At 38.1% G+C, this 16075-nt stretch overlaps 1 protein-coding gene across 4 annotated transcripts in view; it reads left to right on the top strand.

Annotated features, from left to right (window-relative positions):
- LOC146400939 (uncharacterized) overlaps nt 1–16075 on the top strand; it is a 278242-nt gene that overhangs the window by 45819 nt on the left and 216348 nt on the right. Inside the window, exon 4 of one of the 4 annotated variants that reach the window (XR_014812878.1) lies at nt 1298–1388. The exons of the other annotated variants lie outside the window; for them this stretch is intronic. The gene's annotated coding sequence lies outside the window, so the exon portion shown is untranslated. Of the gene's footprint in view, nt 1–1297; nt 1389–16075 lie in introns of those variants that run through there. 4 annotated transcript variants of the gene reach the window in all.

Below are 16075 nucleotides of genomic sequence, written 5' to 3' on the forward strand. Positions count from 1 at the left end.
ATTTGAAAAGGAAAAATATATAGCAACGGTTCTATCCAAATGACATTTTTATTTAGGAGCAAGAAACATTATCCAACCTTCAAATAGGAAATTGAAGCTTACCTGTTGGGAAAGTATGTTGGGAAACACAGCTCTAGGTCAGGGTTTGGCAAACTTCAACCCATGGACCAAATTCTGCCTGTTTTTGTAAGTAAAGTTCTATTGGAAGACAGCCATCCATTTACATATTTTTAATGGATTTTTTTTTTGACAATAGCATAGTTAAGTAGTTGTGACGGAAACTATGAAGTCCCACAAAATTAAAAATATTTGTTATCTGGCTCTTCACAGAAAAAGTTTGTTGCTCATGCTTATGTGAGATAAATGCCAGGCCCAGGAAGATCTCCAGCTTTCTCTAAACCTTAGAAAAGTAATGTGACTATTTCTAGTAAAGAAGAATTTGTAAAAATGAATTTTCTAGCAATTAAAACGTTCACCGTGGAATAAATCAACATGGGGCCTTTATGCACAAATGTTCGAAATGGCTTTGTAAGTTGTTATCAAAGCCATGTCTACTCCTGTTTTTTATCAGTCAGTGGTACCACCAGTTACCCAAGTCAAAAATCTAGTCAGTGTCCTAAAGTCCTCTCATGCCTATTCACCTTTATTACCAACTCAGTCCTGTCACCCTGGGCCAGGTCACATGGAATTCTGCAAGTTTGCCTGGCAAGCATTTCCTAACAGCTTTTCCCACCTCTCAACATTGTTTTTACCCATGGTATATGGGAGTTCCCAGGCCAGGGGTCGAGTTAGAGCTGCACCTGCCAGGCCTATGCCATAGCCACAGAAATACCAGATACTTAACCCATCTAGCAACACCAGGAATCAAATCTGCATCCTCATGGATACTAGTTGGGTTTGTTACCATTGAGCCACAAACAGGAACTCCAGACAGTCTTTTGTATACAATGCCTTTTTTTTTTTGGCCATTCTGAAGGATAGGGAGTTCCCAGGCTAGGGATCAGATCCAACCACAGCTGCAACCTAAGCTGCAGCTGTAGCAACCTCGATCCTTAACCCACTGTGCCAGGCCAGGGATTGAACCTGTGTCCCACTGTTCCCAAGACACTGCCAATCCCCTTGTGCCACAGTGGGAACATCTCTACCCTGTACAATGACCTTTTAAAAGGCCCCAGTCCCCTATTTATACCCTTCAATGGTTTTCTCTTGCCTTTAGAAATAAATCCAAACTCTAGAGCATAATTTTGGACTCTTTCATAAATGGTCTTCGTTTGACTAACTTCTCTTTACCCTTCAGGTCCCAGATTATCTATCTCTTCCTCGGAGATCCTTCTCTCGTGCCCAAGTCTGGTGTAAGTCACCATCAACTATTCTCCAAAGGCACTTTATAGTTTCTTGTTATAGAGCAGAACACATGACATTATAATTGTTTGTTTAATTGTCTGTCTGAACACTGTAACACTGTTAGGGCAAGAACCATGTCTTTATTAACTAAGAAAGCACTAGGGAGGAAAATGGATATAGTCTCTGTTGGAAAGACACTGGAGCATAGTGAGAGAAACAAATATTTGTCAAGTAATTACTGAAATAAAAGTGGAAATATCCTGGAGATTTTAAACTGAGGTTCCCTGCCCCTCTTTACTGAAATTATTCTTGTTCTCTTATGATTCTTCTGTCATTCACTGATTTAGGAAGAAGACAAAGACATGCTAGAGTAAAAAGGTCATGATCAGATATGAAGTTCACAGTCCTTAGGGACACAGTAGTTTTGATGGCTAGGTTTTCAATTGCAAGAAGTAGTCACCCTCAAAGATAAAAGATTTTCCCCAAATTTCTAAAACTGTCCTTTAATAATCAAGAACCAAAGATAGAATTTACTATAAGCTCCAGAGTAGGAAGGATACAGGATATGTCACACAGCTGATAGGGATAGAATAAAGGGACAAAGTAAATAGGTAATCCCAGTAGGGGATTGTAAATAGAAAAAGAACCATGGGAAATGCCTGTAAGTTAATGAACACTCAAGAAAGTAGGCTTACTGAGCAACAAAACTAAGCAGGCTTGTTTAGCAACAAAACTATGCAGCAGAAGCATGAGAAACACCCCCAAACAATAAAACAATGGTGGGATGAGACCCACATCCTGCCCAGTGAGGTCACTAACTTAATGATTCCTAGGATATGCTTCTCTGCACACACTAAAAACAAAAACATAGGAAAAGGTGACCTTATACTGAAACTTGAGATGATTTACCGTATTATAATATATGTTACCACGTTTTTGCTCATTTCTGTGGCACCATGACAGTCCCAGTTTGCCCACATAGGACAAGAAAACTCCCCTTCTCCACATGGAAGAGGGGCTGATGATAGAAGTTTGAGGTCTACTTAAGAATGAGGAAGAAGGTGGTCTTCTCCCCCTCCCCACTCTCCCTTTGATTATAAAACTAGCCCACTAAGTTCTCAGGACACGGCACTCCTTTGCCTGCCCATTTGCATGTCTCACAAGCATCCTCTACTAATAAACTCTTTGCTTACCTGTCACTCTGCCTCTCACTGATTTCTTTGTGTGCTGAGACAGAAGAACCTACGGTTCTCTAAGTCCCAAGACACATTCTGCCGGTTTCACAGTGAGAAGATAAAGGCTCTTTGGGGGAGGAGAGGAGTAAAAGATACAAGTGAGAAGCCTTCTCATTTTCTTGTTTCTTTCCTCTAGAGTGTGAGTCTTTTGGGGACAGCAGAAGGCCCAAAGTGGGGTTGAGGAATCCGGACCAGGACTTGTGCCTTTTTTCCTTTCCATGACTCAGGGAAGGTGAGGGCCTCTTAGTGAAGAGGCCCTGAGTGCAGCATGGCACTGGGGCCACGTGGCCCATGGGTGGTTGATAGCAGTGCTTGTCATGGTCTGACCACTAGTTGAAAAAAGAATTTCCAAACTCAGAGCAGGGTGAAAAGAAAGATGAGTTTATTGAGGCAGGAAACACTGGTAGCACAGTGGGATGACTTCCTGATGATCAGGGAAAGCCGACCTCCAGTGGAGGTAGGCTGTTTGTTTTTATAGCCAGAGGTAAGGGAAAGGGTGGTGGGGCTTTGCTGAGGGTCTGAAACTTCCCTCATCCCAGATAAGAGCCTGCTTGGGTAAGCTATTTCTTTAATCAAGAGAAAGAGAGCTTACTGGGGCAGGCTATTTTCTTATCGGAAGAGAGCCAGCCCCATGAATGCCAGCTTCGGATTTTGTGTTTGAGCTGATAGGTTCCACAGTGCTGAGGCGGGTGGCCCAGTGAACGGGCTGACTTTTCTCTCCTAAAGGGATTTGGAACTGTAGACTAGGAGGCCTAGACTAATCTTAAGTCCAGACTAGTTTAGAGTTTCAGATCCTTTTATGTAGAGAGGGTCAGTGGAGAAAAACATGTTACAGGAACTGAGAGAAAGTCTTGTTTATGATTGTATCCCAAGCATCTAGTACAGTTTATTGGTACACAGAAGCTTGTAATAAATATTTATTGAATAAATTGAATGAATGGAGAATGGGAAAACAGGGAAGAAACTGAGTTTTTATTTATTTAAAAGGGAGTTTTTGAAGGAATCTGTCATGTTGATACTTGACATAAAGTCACTTAAATGAAGACTTAATCTTCTTTAATTTCCGGAAAGCAACTCTACAACTAAGTGATCTGAAAAAGTCCTGAAAACCTTTTATCCTTGGAAAATCTACATGGCTCCAGATTCCATGGATCACTACATTCATCTTGATAGAACTGTGACAGTGTTCTTAATCTAATCCTTTTTCAAGGTGTTTCATTTTTTATGATCTTTATTTCAGTACAACTGTTACTGTCTATTACCCGCAGAGTATGTAGTGCTTAGAAAACACTTAAAACAAATTTGTTGAATGGATTGCTGAAGACTTCATCTAGTCTCCAGATCTGAAAACTGTAGAGAAAGGGCTCCCTCCTCTCTTAAACTATATTTGTACTAATTATCCACAGAGCATCTGTGGGATGTAAGATGGGTGCTCAAAAAGTATTTGATGAAGAACCTGAGTGAGCAAACAGGAAAGAAGGGAAAGAAAATTTTAGCTCACTTTGCAGAGAGATCTTTCCAGAGAACCTCTGTCAAGCTTAAAATCTTCTATTCTCTATTACCTTCAGTATTAATTTTTAATGTACTTTTGCCATGAAACCCCATGTTCGATCTTAAGATCATGTAAGTATTATGAGAGAATATATATTAAAATAATTAGCTTTTTCCAGTTCTGTATTTTATGCTTTTTAGGGAGGATGGACTCTTAGGAAGAACCTTTGTTTTACTGAATAAGATGATATGTGAGGGTGTAAGATGTAGAAGCAAAGTAAAGACAATATCCTGAACAGAAAGGGTAGAGAGACCAAGGCATCAGGGTATATGGATGTTGCCCACATGACATTCTAGCTTTTGAGCTGAAAGTCTTCCTTCTTGGGTGTGGGTGAGACTTACGGTATTTGTTGTTATAATCATTGTGTTCTTCCTGCATCCATTTTTGACTTCTCTGCCTCGTAAACTCGTGCTTTATTTTTTCTCAGCTTGGTCCAGAACTGACTCTGATTGCCCCTTCTTACTGATGTGGCCTCTCTTTAGCTGTTGATAGGGCTGAGGCCTCTTGAGTCTATGTAATATCCCCCATCTGACCTTGTGCAAGGATGTCCACCCTACAGTAGAGGCTTAGACTCAGCTTTTCACCCACTACAGCCTATGCACTCTTGTCCCAGCAGCCCTGTGACACAAGAACAGAGGTTGATCCTGCCTCTGACTGACCATACCTCCCCACTGTCTCACCCACACTGGATGTGACCATTTATTGGCCAGGGGCCTCTCTACGTAAGGATCTCCTCTCAGAGGCCTAAACGGGGACTGCTCCTCCAGTCTGTCACCTCCTCTTCAAAAGGCCACCTTGAAGCTAGGAGGTTGGGCCCACATCTAATTGCTTATCTCCTTTGAAAGGGTGGGCTTTTCTCTTCCCGCCTGATTAAAATATTCTGTGTCATATCCTTCACTTCCCCAAAGATCTTTGCCCTCCATTTCTTTAAAGCTGTGATTGTGAGTGGGTGTAGGGAGATAGAAAACTCGCTTACCAATAGGCAACATACATGGAAAGATATTTTAAAAGTTTTGTTCTTACTGCACTTGGAGAATGGGTGATTTATATTAGTGCCAGATATACGGAGGTTTCTGTGGGTTCACTAGGTTGAAAAGATCTTCCTTGTTGAATGGAAGGCTAGACATTAATATTTAACCCAATACATGATTTCTTTAGTGATCAGAATTATTCCTGGAAATGGAGATATACCCATTTCATTCTGAGTTCTGGGGACACTTGCCCTAACTCTGGTATAGTAAGTTTATACTTCTGTATAATAGCACTTAACTTTCCAACTGTACTTATCTCTGCCTAAAAGTCTCTCGCCTTTAGATTTGTGTAAATTCAAAGCATGGACCTTGTTTTTCCTACACCTCCTATCACTGCTTCTCCAGCAGTCAGTGTGACACCTGACACACAGTAAGCAGTCAAAAGTTGTTTATTGAATAAATGACACCATTTAAACCTATGGTTTAAAAATGTGATTCACTTTAAAAGTGGCAATATTATAAAAGGCCACAAGATGGGCTCATGACACTGTGGAAATTTGTAAAACACTCCTGAATCATGAAATTATGAATTTTCTGCAAAAACTAGGAAGATTTCACACATATTTCTGCATCTTAAAGAGGAATTAAAATGCTTTTAGTAGCAAATCCTGGCAACATTTAGTAATTTCTTTTTTCATCTAAAGAATTGTATTAAAGGAATGTTGTAGTGTTATTTAATTATCATTCCCTCTCATGGCTTTGAAAAAATACTTTTATCTTTATAACTCTCCCCATATATTCCTTACTATAAAATTGAAATGTGTCTTTCTATTTATGGAATAATAAATTACATTTCTTCTTCTTAGAATTCAAAATGGTATTTGTCACTTTTTTTTTTTTTGTTCAAAATATTAAGCTCTCTAAATTGAGTAGCCATCTTTTCTAAACTAATGCTCCTTGAAACTTGACTATATGCCAGGAAGGAGAATCTCCATTGTTGTCTCCTTCGATACTCTTAACAAGATAAGGAAACTGAGGCCCTGAGAGTCTGAAGTTTGCCAAAGTCGCCAAACTAATGATTAGAGCTACATCTTAGAAGGAAGGCAGATATAAATCAAACAAAAGCAAGAGCAAAAACAACATCAGAGAAGCAAGAGAATATGTGCTGGTGATAAAGCATAGTGATGTGATAGAGTGCCCGAGGTACTACTTTCAGCGGGATGACCTTTGAGGAGGTGACATTGATGCTAATCCGGGGATGCTAAGAAGGAGCTAGGTGTTCGTAATTCTGGGGGAGAGTTTTCCAAGCAGAAATAAAAGCCAGTACAAAGGCTGATGGGAGTGGGGGAGGTGATGGCTCTCAGTTCAGAGAGAAGATAAGCTGTGTGGCACTAAAAGATTCATCCAGTATCACTCATGTCTTTGACACAGTTGATGTTAGACATCTGCTGTTCTGGTTTCCCTTGGAGATAAGCAGACACTGGAGTGTGTCTTTGCAACAACCACAGGATTGCTACTTATCTAAAGCCATTGACACGCATTACCAGGAAGAAGAAGAACTTTTATGGAGTTGGCTATTCTTTAGCTAAGGAGGGTCAGGGTTATATTCTATTAGGATGACTCTAAGCCAGACAGGACCCCCTGCACCTGCTGAGCTAGGGTAGGATCGGAATGTTCTTCATATTGTCAATATGCATGTATTAAGTATCTACTACCAGGCATAGAGTATAATGCACTGAACAAAAGAAAGTCCATGCCCTCAGGGAGTTTGACGGGGGAAGGGGAACAGATGTGGATATCAATGTCTATCTAGAGAATTTTCCTATGAATTAGTGGCTATGAAGGCAAAAATTACACCATGTTCCCAATCCCTTGTGTCAAAAGGTCAGTGTGTGAATACAGTTTGTTTTTTCTTTTTTGAATTTTTCTTCTAAGTAGCCTAAATTATGGAAAGATTTCAGAAAAAGCAGTTGAGCCTATAATAATTAGATTCCCACTGGGTTTTAGATTTCAGTCATTGAGGGATAAGTTTCTGCTTCTCCTATTATAGACCCAAAGGGACACAAATCTTGAAGAAATGACCCTGACCTGATGGACAGAAGTGAGGTAGGGAATGAGGAAGCATCATGCAAGTCTGGAAATGCATTTGGAGACCAGTAGGGTACAAATAAATCCATGATATCTATCAGGTTTCCAATGTCAACTGCAAGTTCTAAATCTTTGTAGACAGAAACAATTGCAAGTTCTGAATCTTTGTAGACAGAAATAATGGCACCATACCTACCCTCAGGAGACTCACCCCTGCTAAAGGAGCCCAACTGGGACTGGGGCAGAAAATGGAAATCCTGACAATTGATGCCACTTTCTGTTTTTGTTCAAGTGCCCAATGAATTAAAAAGTTCTAAATTTAGTCAAACCGTGGCTAAACTAAAGGGAATTGAGCCATGTGTAAGTTACATAAGCCAGTGATGTCATATAGCACCTTATATTAGGTTTTCTATGAGTACAATCGCAATTTACTACAAACTCAGTGGTGCAAAACAAGACAGTTAATATCTGACATTTCCTTAGGCAGGAGTCTACCAGTGGGTCTCACCTGGCTTAAAGTCCAGGTGTTGGTGAGGCTGTTTGTTTCTAGAGGTTCTAGAAGAGCAGATTTCCTGGCCTCTTCCAGTTTTTAGAGCACCCCTGCACTGCCCAGCTCCTGGTCCCCTTCTTCTGTCTTCAACACCAACCACTTCACATATGTCTAACTTTTCTTACATCATCATGTCCCTCTCTAACCACAGCTGGAAGAGGTTCTCTGCTTTTAAGTGCTCATGTGATTAGATGAGGCCTGCCTCAATAATCCAGGAAATTTCCCCTTCTCAGAGTCCATACCCATAACCACATCATCAAAGTCCCTTTCACCATGTATGGTGGCATATCTTGAGGTTCTATGGATGAAGACATAGACATCTTCCATAGACATCTTTGGGGCTATTATTTTGCCTACCACACCCTTTTCTAAAAATAAAAAGATGCACTGAGAAATGTATACATGTCACTCCTATAAATCCCCTGCAGAGAAATCCTGCTGTTTTCAATTAAAACTCTCCTCTTCTGTCCTTTCCTCTCCTCTCCCTACCCCTCCCCTCCCCTCCCCTCCCCTCCTCTCCTCTCCACTCCAGTTTTCTTCTTTGGGGATAGATATGGAAAGAAAATGAGATGAATAACAGGGTTTGGTCTACTCAGCTTCTTTTTTCTTCTTGTAACAAGGCTTTGGTAAGGGAAATGAGTGTTCTTTTTATCCACTCTGATCCTGATACTCTGGTAGGGTTTCCAGTCATAGTATTCTTCTACCTCTGTGCCTCAGGCCCCCTCTCATCCAGTTAGGTTATTTTATCTACCTGGTCATTGTGATTGGTTCAGTAGTGGGCATTTAGCCCAAATTGGGCCAATCAGAATACTGCCCTGAGATTTTTTTCCTAATTGCGTCCAGGGGGGGAAATTACTCCCTTCCTTCCTTCCTTCCTTCCTTCCTTCCTTCCTTCCTTTCTTTTTAGGGCCACACCCATGGCATACAGAGGTTCCCAGGCTACAGATTGAATTGGAGCTGTAGCTGCCAGCTTATGCTACAGCCACAGCAATGCAGGATCCGAGGCCAAGCCGCATCTGTGACCTACACCACAGCTTACAGCAATGCTGGATTCTTAACCCACTGAGCGAGGCCAGGGATCGAACCCAAGTCCTCATAGATACTAGTTGGGTTCGTTAATCATTGAGCCATGATGGGAACTCCTATTCTTTCTTTCTTTGTTGCAAGAAAGCTGGTTCTGTCTTCTACCACTTGGAGAAACCAAAAGACTGAAAAGTGTAGGAAGAGACAATTCTGGTTACTCCTTGATTTTATTCCTTGAGGCCTTCAAAGCTGCTTTGGTTCCTCTTTGACACCATGTTACCCACATTTGTTTCCAATAAATCTCCTTTTTGCTTAGTCTAGTTTGATTTGAAGTTTGTTTCTTATAATTAAGAGTCCTGATTAAAATAGGGTGTTTTCTCTCCCTTAATGCCTTTGTCCCCTGACATCACTTTTGGTCCATTGGATTTAAAAGCCAAATCTCAGGTCAAGGATGTCTCCCACAGTGGGGGAGATGGGTGGGTAAGATTGAGAAGCAATCAGAAGAGATTCTGAAATGAGTCCACATAATATTGTTTATGTTAATTCCTAGGTCACACTTTCTGAAAAACTTCACCCCCTGTTTTATAGTCCTTTTTGGATTATGCAACTCGTTAATTAAAGAGTATTTCATACAGATCCCAGTAATCCTATTAATACAATCATATTAATTGTATATATAATACAGTAATATGAAAAGCTTGAAATCTGAATACTTTCTATTATTAAGTGAAATTAAAATCCTTAAAGTGAAATATCCCTTCTCATTTCTTACTTTGCTTCTGGGACTTATATATTCCTAACAAAACCTTCAAAGTCCAGCTATTCTAAACCCAGATCTCTCATGTATCCCATGTTTCCAAAGATCAGAAAATTATATAAGAACATTTCCAGTGAAACTCCATACCCAGACTTTTCTGACCTAAATACAAGAAGTGCCAATTTTGCTTTATAATTTGGATCTTCTCATCAACATAGTTCTGAGACTCAGAAATGTTTGTCTTTTTATATACGTTTCTGACATACAAGGAGAGGCCCAGTATACACTTCCCAATACATTGCAGACTACAGTTCTGCAAGGGAATTTGTGGGGAGATGAATGTCCAACCAGCATATGAGGTCAACTCTTTTAATTATTGCAATTAGGCTATCCTTGGGACTAGAGTGACCAGAAGATTCTTATCATTTGAGGTGTAGGGGAGCAAAATTTGCTACTCTCAAAAGAGTCCCTTTGGCATGAAGATTAGTTGAGGCTGATTATTTTTTAAGAATAGAAGACTCAGGAAGTCTTGTTTTGTACATCCTCCTTAGTTGCCTAAAGAATTCAGATAAAGGGCCTGCCTCCTGAATAGAGCTATCACCAGAGATATCTGAAAGGAATTTGGACCAGGTATGGTACATAGACATCAGAGGTCTCTCTGGGTCCCATTTTCTCAGCATGGCCCAGCAAAGAATTTGCTTTTCCGTCTCCATGGCAATTGCCTTCCTCCCATTTGAAATCCCAAATCACTACCCCAATAGCTTTTTAGTTTGTTTGTTTTTAGCTGAAGATGGTATTTAAGGTGAGGTTTTCAGTCATTTTGGTGAGTTACTCGATTTTCCTGAGTTTCTCCCATGTATCCATATTATTGTCAATGAAAAAAATGATCATTCTAAGGAAGAATTGGAAAATTTGATTTGAGCCAAATTTGAGGATTATAAACTGGGAAGAGTATCTCAGAAAGTTCCGAGAACTGTTCCATTCGTTGGAAGTCAAGGCACAGTTATGCAAGTTTTTGAGACAGAGGGCTGTACATGGAATAATGTGTTTTTGACAGTTTACATAATCCAGAACTAAGCGTCATCCTTGTGGGTCTCATGAAACTCCTGACAAGATCAATAAGGAATGTTATCTTTAAGGAGTGGTCTTGTCAATGCTAGGAGAATATTGCTTTTTATGGCTAGACAGGTATTCCTGCTACTGGGGGAGGTCTGATATATGCATGATATGCAGATATACAATGCAGTGTGGGGGAGAGGGGAGGCCAAAGGCAGAGAAGAATTTTTAAGTTTAACTTTTTCTTATCTTGGCATATGAATTATATTTCACATTATTTGTTAAACTTTTGTTTGATTTTCTCCTGTTAATCTGTCTCATGTCAATTTAACTCTTAGACCAGCCAGAAAAACCTGAAGTGTAGGGGAAAATTTCTTCCTCCCTGACAGAGATAAAGGGAAAGTGTCATGAGTTCTCTTATACAATTTGCTTAAAGAACAGGAAAGAACTACCTTAATAAAATTTCAGTGGATGGGAGTTCCTTCTTTGGCACAGTGGAAAGAAATCCAACTAGTATCCATGAGGCCTTGGGTTTGATTCCTGGCATTGCTCAGTGGGTTAAGGTTATCTGGCGTTGCCATGAGCTGTGGTGTAGGTCACAGACGTGGCTCGGATCTGGCATTGCTGTGGCTGTGGCGTAGGCTGGGAGCGGTAGCTATGATTCAACCCCTAGCCTGGGAACTTACATATGCCATGGGTGTGGCCCCAGAAAAAAAAGATAAGGAAAAAAATTTCAGTGGGCAAGAGGAGTGTACAATTATTTTGTTTGTACTCCAGTCTTCTTGAAATGTAATAGTTAAACATATTTGCAAACAAAAAGATTTACAATTTATAAGCTAAGTATTCAACTAAACTTTTTAAAAAAGAAAAACAGGGTAAGCCTAAACTAATAATGATATCAACATAAATTAAAGAAATAGAAATCAAGCAAATAATACAAGATCAACTAAACCAGAAGCTAATTGTTGGAAAAGACTAATGAAATAGTTAACTTTTCCCAAGATTGAACACAATAAAAAATAAAGAGAAAGCAGAAGTAAATAATATTAAACATTAAATAACCAGACATCACTATATATAAGGTTAAAACTTTAAACATAAGAGAATACTATAAATCGATTTATGTTAATTATTGGAAAAGACCTGGAACAAATTCTCTTCTAGAAAAATATAAATCACCAAAATAGATTCAAAAGAAATTATAAAACCTGAAAATACACACTGAAAAACTGAATGAATGTTCAAATATTGACGCTCAAGAATGGCACCCTTCTCTGAACCTTTTACAGCTGAGTTTTATGACGCCTTTAAGGAAAAAAAAATTTTTTAATCTTATAAAACATGTTTATACAATAGTAAAAGAGGGTGTACTCCTCAATTCCTTTCATGAGTCCATGTAACTTTGATACCCCAGAAAAGATAGTATGAGAAAGGAAAATTAAGGTCCTATGTTATTTTTGAACATAGTTACAATAATCTTAAATAAAATATTTGCAAATGAAATCTACCATTGAATTTAAAAAAACTCTTGGAGTTTCTGTATGGCTCAGCAGTTTAAGTATCCAGCATTGTCACTGCAGTGGCTTGGGTTGCTGCTGTGTTTCGGGTTCAATCCCTGGCCTGGAAACTTCTGCATTCTACAGGTGCAGCCAAAAAAAAATTTTTTTTTAAATTAAAAAAAAAAAATCTTAACCAGGCAAGGATCATCTCAAAGATGTAAAGATGATTTATTCACTGAAATTTTATAAATTAATTTACCATAATTACAGGCAAAGCAAGGTTAAAATCCACTATAATCACCCCTGTATCCTGAATTGCTGCTGTAAAGAAATCATCACAAAGTTAATTGGCTTAAAACAACACAGATTTATTATCTTACAGTTCTGGAGGCCTGAAGTCCAAAACTAGTCTCAGTGAGCTAAAATCAAGGTGTTGACAGGGCTAATTTCCTTCTGGAGGCTTTAGGGGAAAATTCGTTCCCTTGCTTTTTTTTTTTTTTTTTTTTTTTTTCCCTCTGGGAGCTGCTTACATTCTTTGGCTTATGGGCTCATCTTCTATCTTCAAAGCCAAAAGTGTAGCATCTTATTATGATGCTTTTGACTCCCTCTAATAAGGATCAATGTGATTCCATCTAACTCACTCAGGTATTCCAAATATTCTCCCTGTTTCAAAATCCTTAATTATATCTGCAAAGTCCCTTTTGTTATTTAAAGCAAAATATTCACAAAATCTGGGGTTTAGAATGCAGATATCTTTTGGGGGTATTATACAACCTATTACCCTTTAGAAAAATAATTTGATAAAATTTAACATGTTCATAATTTTAAAGTGAAGAACAGCAACAATAACAAAACTCAGCAATAGAAGTAGAAGAAACCTCCTTAGCCTAGTGAATGTTATCTTTAGGAGCATTTTCTTTTAAAGTCAGGAACCCCACAAGAATTCTCATTATCAGTGCTTTGTTCAGTATTGTGCTGGAGGTCCTATCCAGTGCAACACATAAAATAAAGAAATAAATGGTAAAGCATTTAGAAAGAAAAAAATTTGTCAACAAAGAGATTTTCCACAGATAAAACTTAAGAAAATCTATAAATATTAGAACTAATGAGAAAATCAGCAAAGTTTCTGGATACAAGATGAATTTACTGTTGTTCCTATATATGAGTAGCAAGCAAATAGAAAATGCAATATGTAATTTTTAAAATTGCATTCAATCCCTAACTCATGTCATGCACAAATAGGAATTCCAGTTAGATTAAGGACTTAAATATTTAAGGTAAAACTATGAAACTTTTCAAAGGCAATATGAGGCCATAACGTCATAACATTGGAGTAGGGAAGGAGTTCCTAAATAGAATATAAAATATATAGGTTTATAAAGAAAAAGTAAATTTGGTCACTTTAGGATGAGGAACTTCTCTATCAAAAGACTCATTAAAAAAAGACTTATAAAGGAAGCATAAAGACATGTCACAGTAGAAAGATAATTTGCAAAAGATGTAATTGAGACAGGATTAATATTTAGAATACATAGTGATCTTCTAGAAATCAACAAAAAAGAGAGATATCCAATAGGAAAATAGGCAAAAGGTTTAAAGAGGCATTGCACAAAAGAGGAACTCCAAATTGCCAATAGACATATTAAAAAAAAAAAAGATGCTCACCTCATTAGAATTAGAGAAATACAAATTAAAACCGCAATCAGATTCTACTCCATACCCAACAAAATAGGCAAAAATTAAAAAGTCTTACACCAAGTGTTGTCATCAGAATGGAGCAATAGAAACTCTCAGACAGTGCTACAGTGTAAAATGATACATTACTTTGGAAAATAGTTTAAAATTTGAATATAAGTAGATACTATGGTTCAGCATTTCCACTCCCAGGCATAGACTTTAGAAAAACTAATATAATTGCCTGAAGATACATATACAGCATTGTTCATACCATCATATTTTATAATAACCCTAAACTGAAAACAATGAAAATGGCCGTCTACAGTAGAACAGACAAAATTTAGCATGTTCACATTTGGAGATGCTCTACAGCAGTGACAATGATTGAACAACCATCTCATGTATCACTACGGTCAATTGCAAAAATGGGATTTTGACTGAAAGAAGTATAGGGAATACAAACAATATAATTCTATCTCTAGTGTTTAAAACCATCAACACCTCATCAATAAATTATTCATCAATAAATTATTAATAGATACATACATAGGATAGGTGATACACTGTAAAGAAAAACAGTTGGAACATCTAATGCAAAATTTAAGATCGTGGTTATAACTGGAGGGGGGGAGGTAATAAGATCTTGGAGGTAAGAGTCCACATGAGATTCTGCTTAGGTCTAATTTTTTTGCAGGGAAGGAAACAAATGATTTTTTTTTACTGCTGTTTTTATCATGTTTAGCATATATAGTGTTACAAACATCTCCTGTTTGTATATTTCTTCCTTTGTTTCTTTCACACCCATACACACACTCAGGTTAGTGATAAAAACAACAAAAAAAGAATAAATCCACATAAGTATGCATAACTTTTATGGAGAAAATTCTGAAACTTTTTTGAAGGGCAAACAATGAGAAAATGATTGAGCAACCATGTCTTTGAAACTCAGTGTGGGTGAGTGAACTCAATATTGAAAAGATGATAATTCTACTCAAATTTACTTAGTGAAAAAAAAAAAATTTACTTAGTTCATTTCCTTTCCTTTTCTTTTTCTTTTTTCCCCTTGGTGGATTTTTGACAAGCTGATCATAAATTCTATGGAAAGGTAAAGGGCCCACATTAGCCAAGACAAACTGAGGTACAAGGATTGAGGAACATATTTTAATATATTTTGTTTCTTAAAAAAAAAAAAAAAGACTAGGGAATGAAGAAATTGAGATAAGATTTGTAGACAACCGTTTTGAAAATTTTTGGTTGTGCAGAAGAGCAGGAACCCAGTCTGTCAATACTTGCTCTGGTACACAGAAACATTTCAGTCTATGGCTCAGCTACTTCATGTGAAACTTAGACATAGCCTATGACACACATAATCATGCTCAGGGTTTTCCAAACTTGCATGGTCATAAGAATTGCCTAGGACAGTTGTTAAAACTGAAGATTCTGTTGCCGCATTCTAGACCAATTGGATCAGACTCTGCAAAGGAAGGTCCTGGGAACTTGTATATGTAATTAACTGCCCAGGTGATTCTTCTGATTTGGTAATGTTGTATAACACGGCTTCCTTAAAGGATAATTGTTGTTAGAAACAGATGATTAAACACATTTTGTGAAAGTTTATACATAACTTTAAAATAATAGTAATCATCTAGAAAAATATTTATTTTCCACGGATGAGAATTATTTCCTCAGTAGCTTGGTATCTGCTTTAGTCACTTAGATTCTTTGAGAGAACTCTTTATAAACATGCCTAACTCGCAAAATTAAAAAAAGAAATGTGGGAGTTCCCGTCGTGGCGCAGTGGTTAAAGAATCCGACTAGGAATCATGAGGTTGCGGGTTCGATCCCTGCCCTTGCTCAGTGGGTTAAGGATCCGGCGTTGCCGTGAGCTGTGGTGTAGGTTGCAGACGCGGCTCCGATCTCGCGTTGCTGTGGCTCTGGCATAGGCCGGAGGCTACAGCTCCGATTCGACCCCTAGCCTGGGAACCTCCATATGCCGCAGGAGCGGCCCAAGAAATAGCAAAAAGACAAAAATAATAAAAAAAAAAGAAATGTGAAAGTCTTAATTTTCATATTAATACCACTTACTTAGTTCTAATTAGGAGATCATTGATTTAGCTATTTTTTTCCATATATTTTTTCTAGAAGAAGGAGGTATAAACAAATTTGGTTTGTGTTTCTGTCCAACAAGATTTGTGATTCTTCTGCATTTGTTGCTTTCAAGGGAGAAGCAGGTCTACAATGTGGCAAAATAGATTAAATATCATAGGTGGATCACTCTTGTGAATTGTCACAGCCCTCAAATTATACCTTTCGTTAGAGAGTG

Source organism: Sus scrofa, chromosome 8 (assembly GCF_054392235.1).
Source record: "Sus scrofa isolate SSC_HxYL_T2T_F1_AM1 chromosome 8, Sscrofa_HxYL_maternal_Yorkshire_Landrace_v2.0, whole genome shotgun sequence".
NCBI classification, from domain to species: Eukaryota; Metazoa; Chordata; class Mammalia; order Artiodactyla; family Suidae; genus Sus; species Sus scrofa.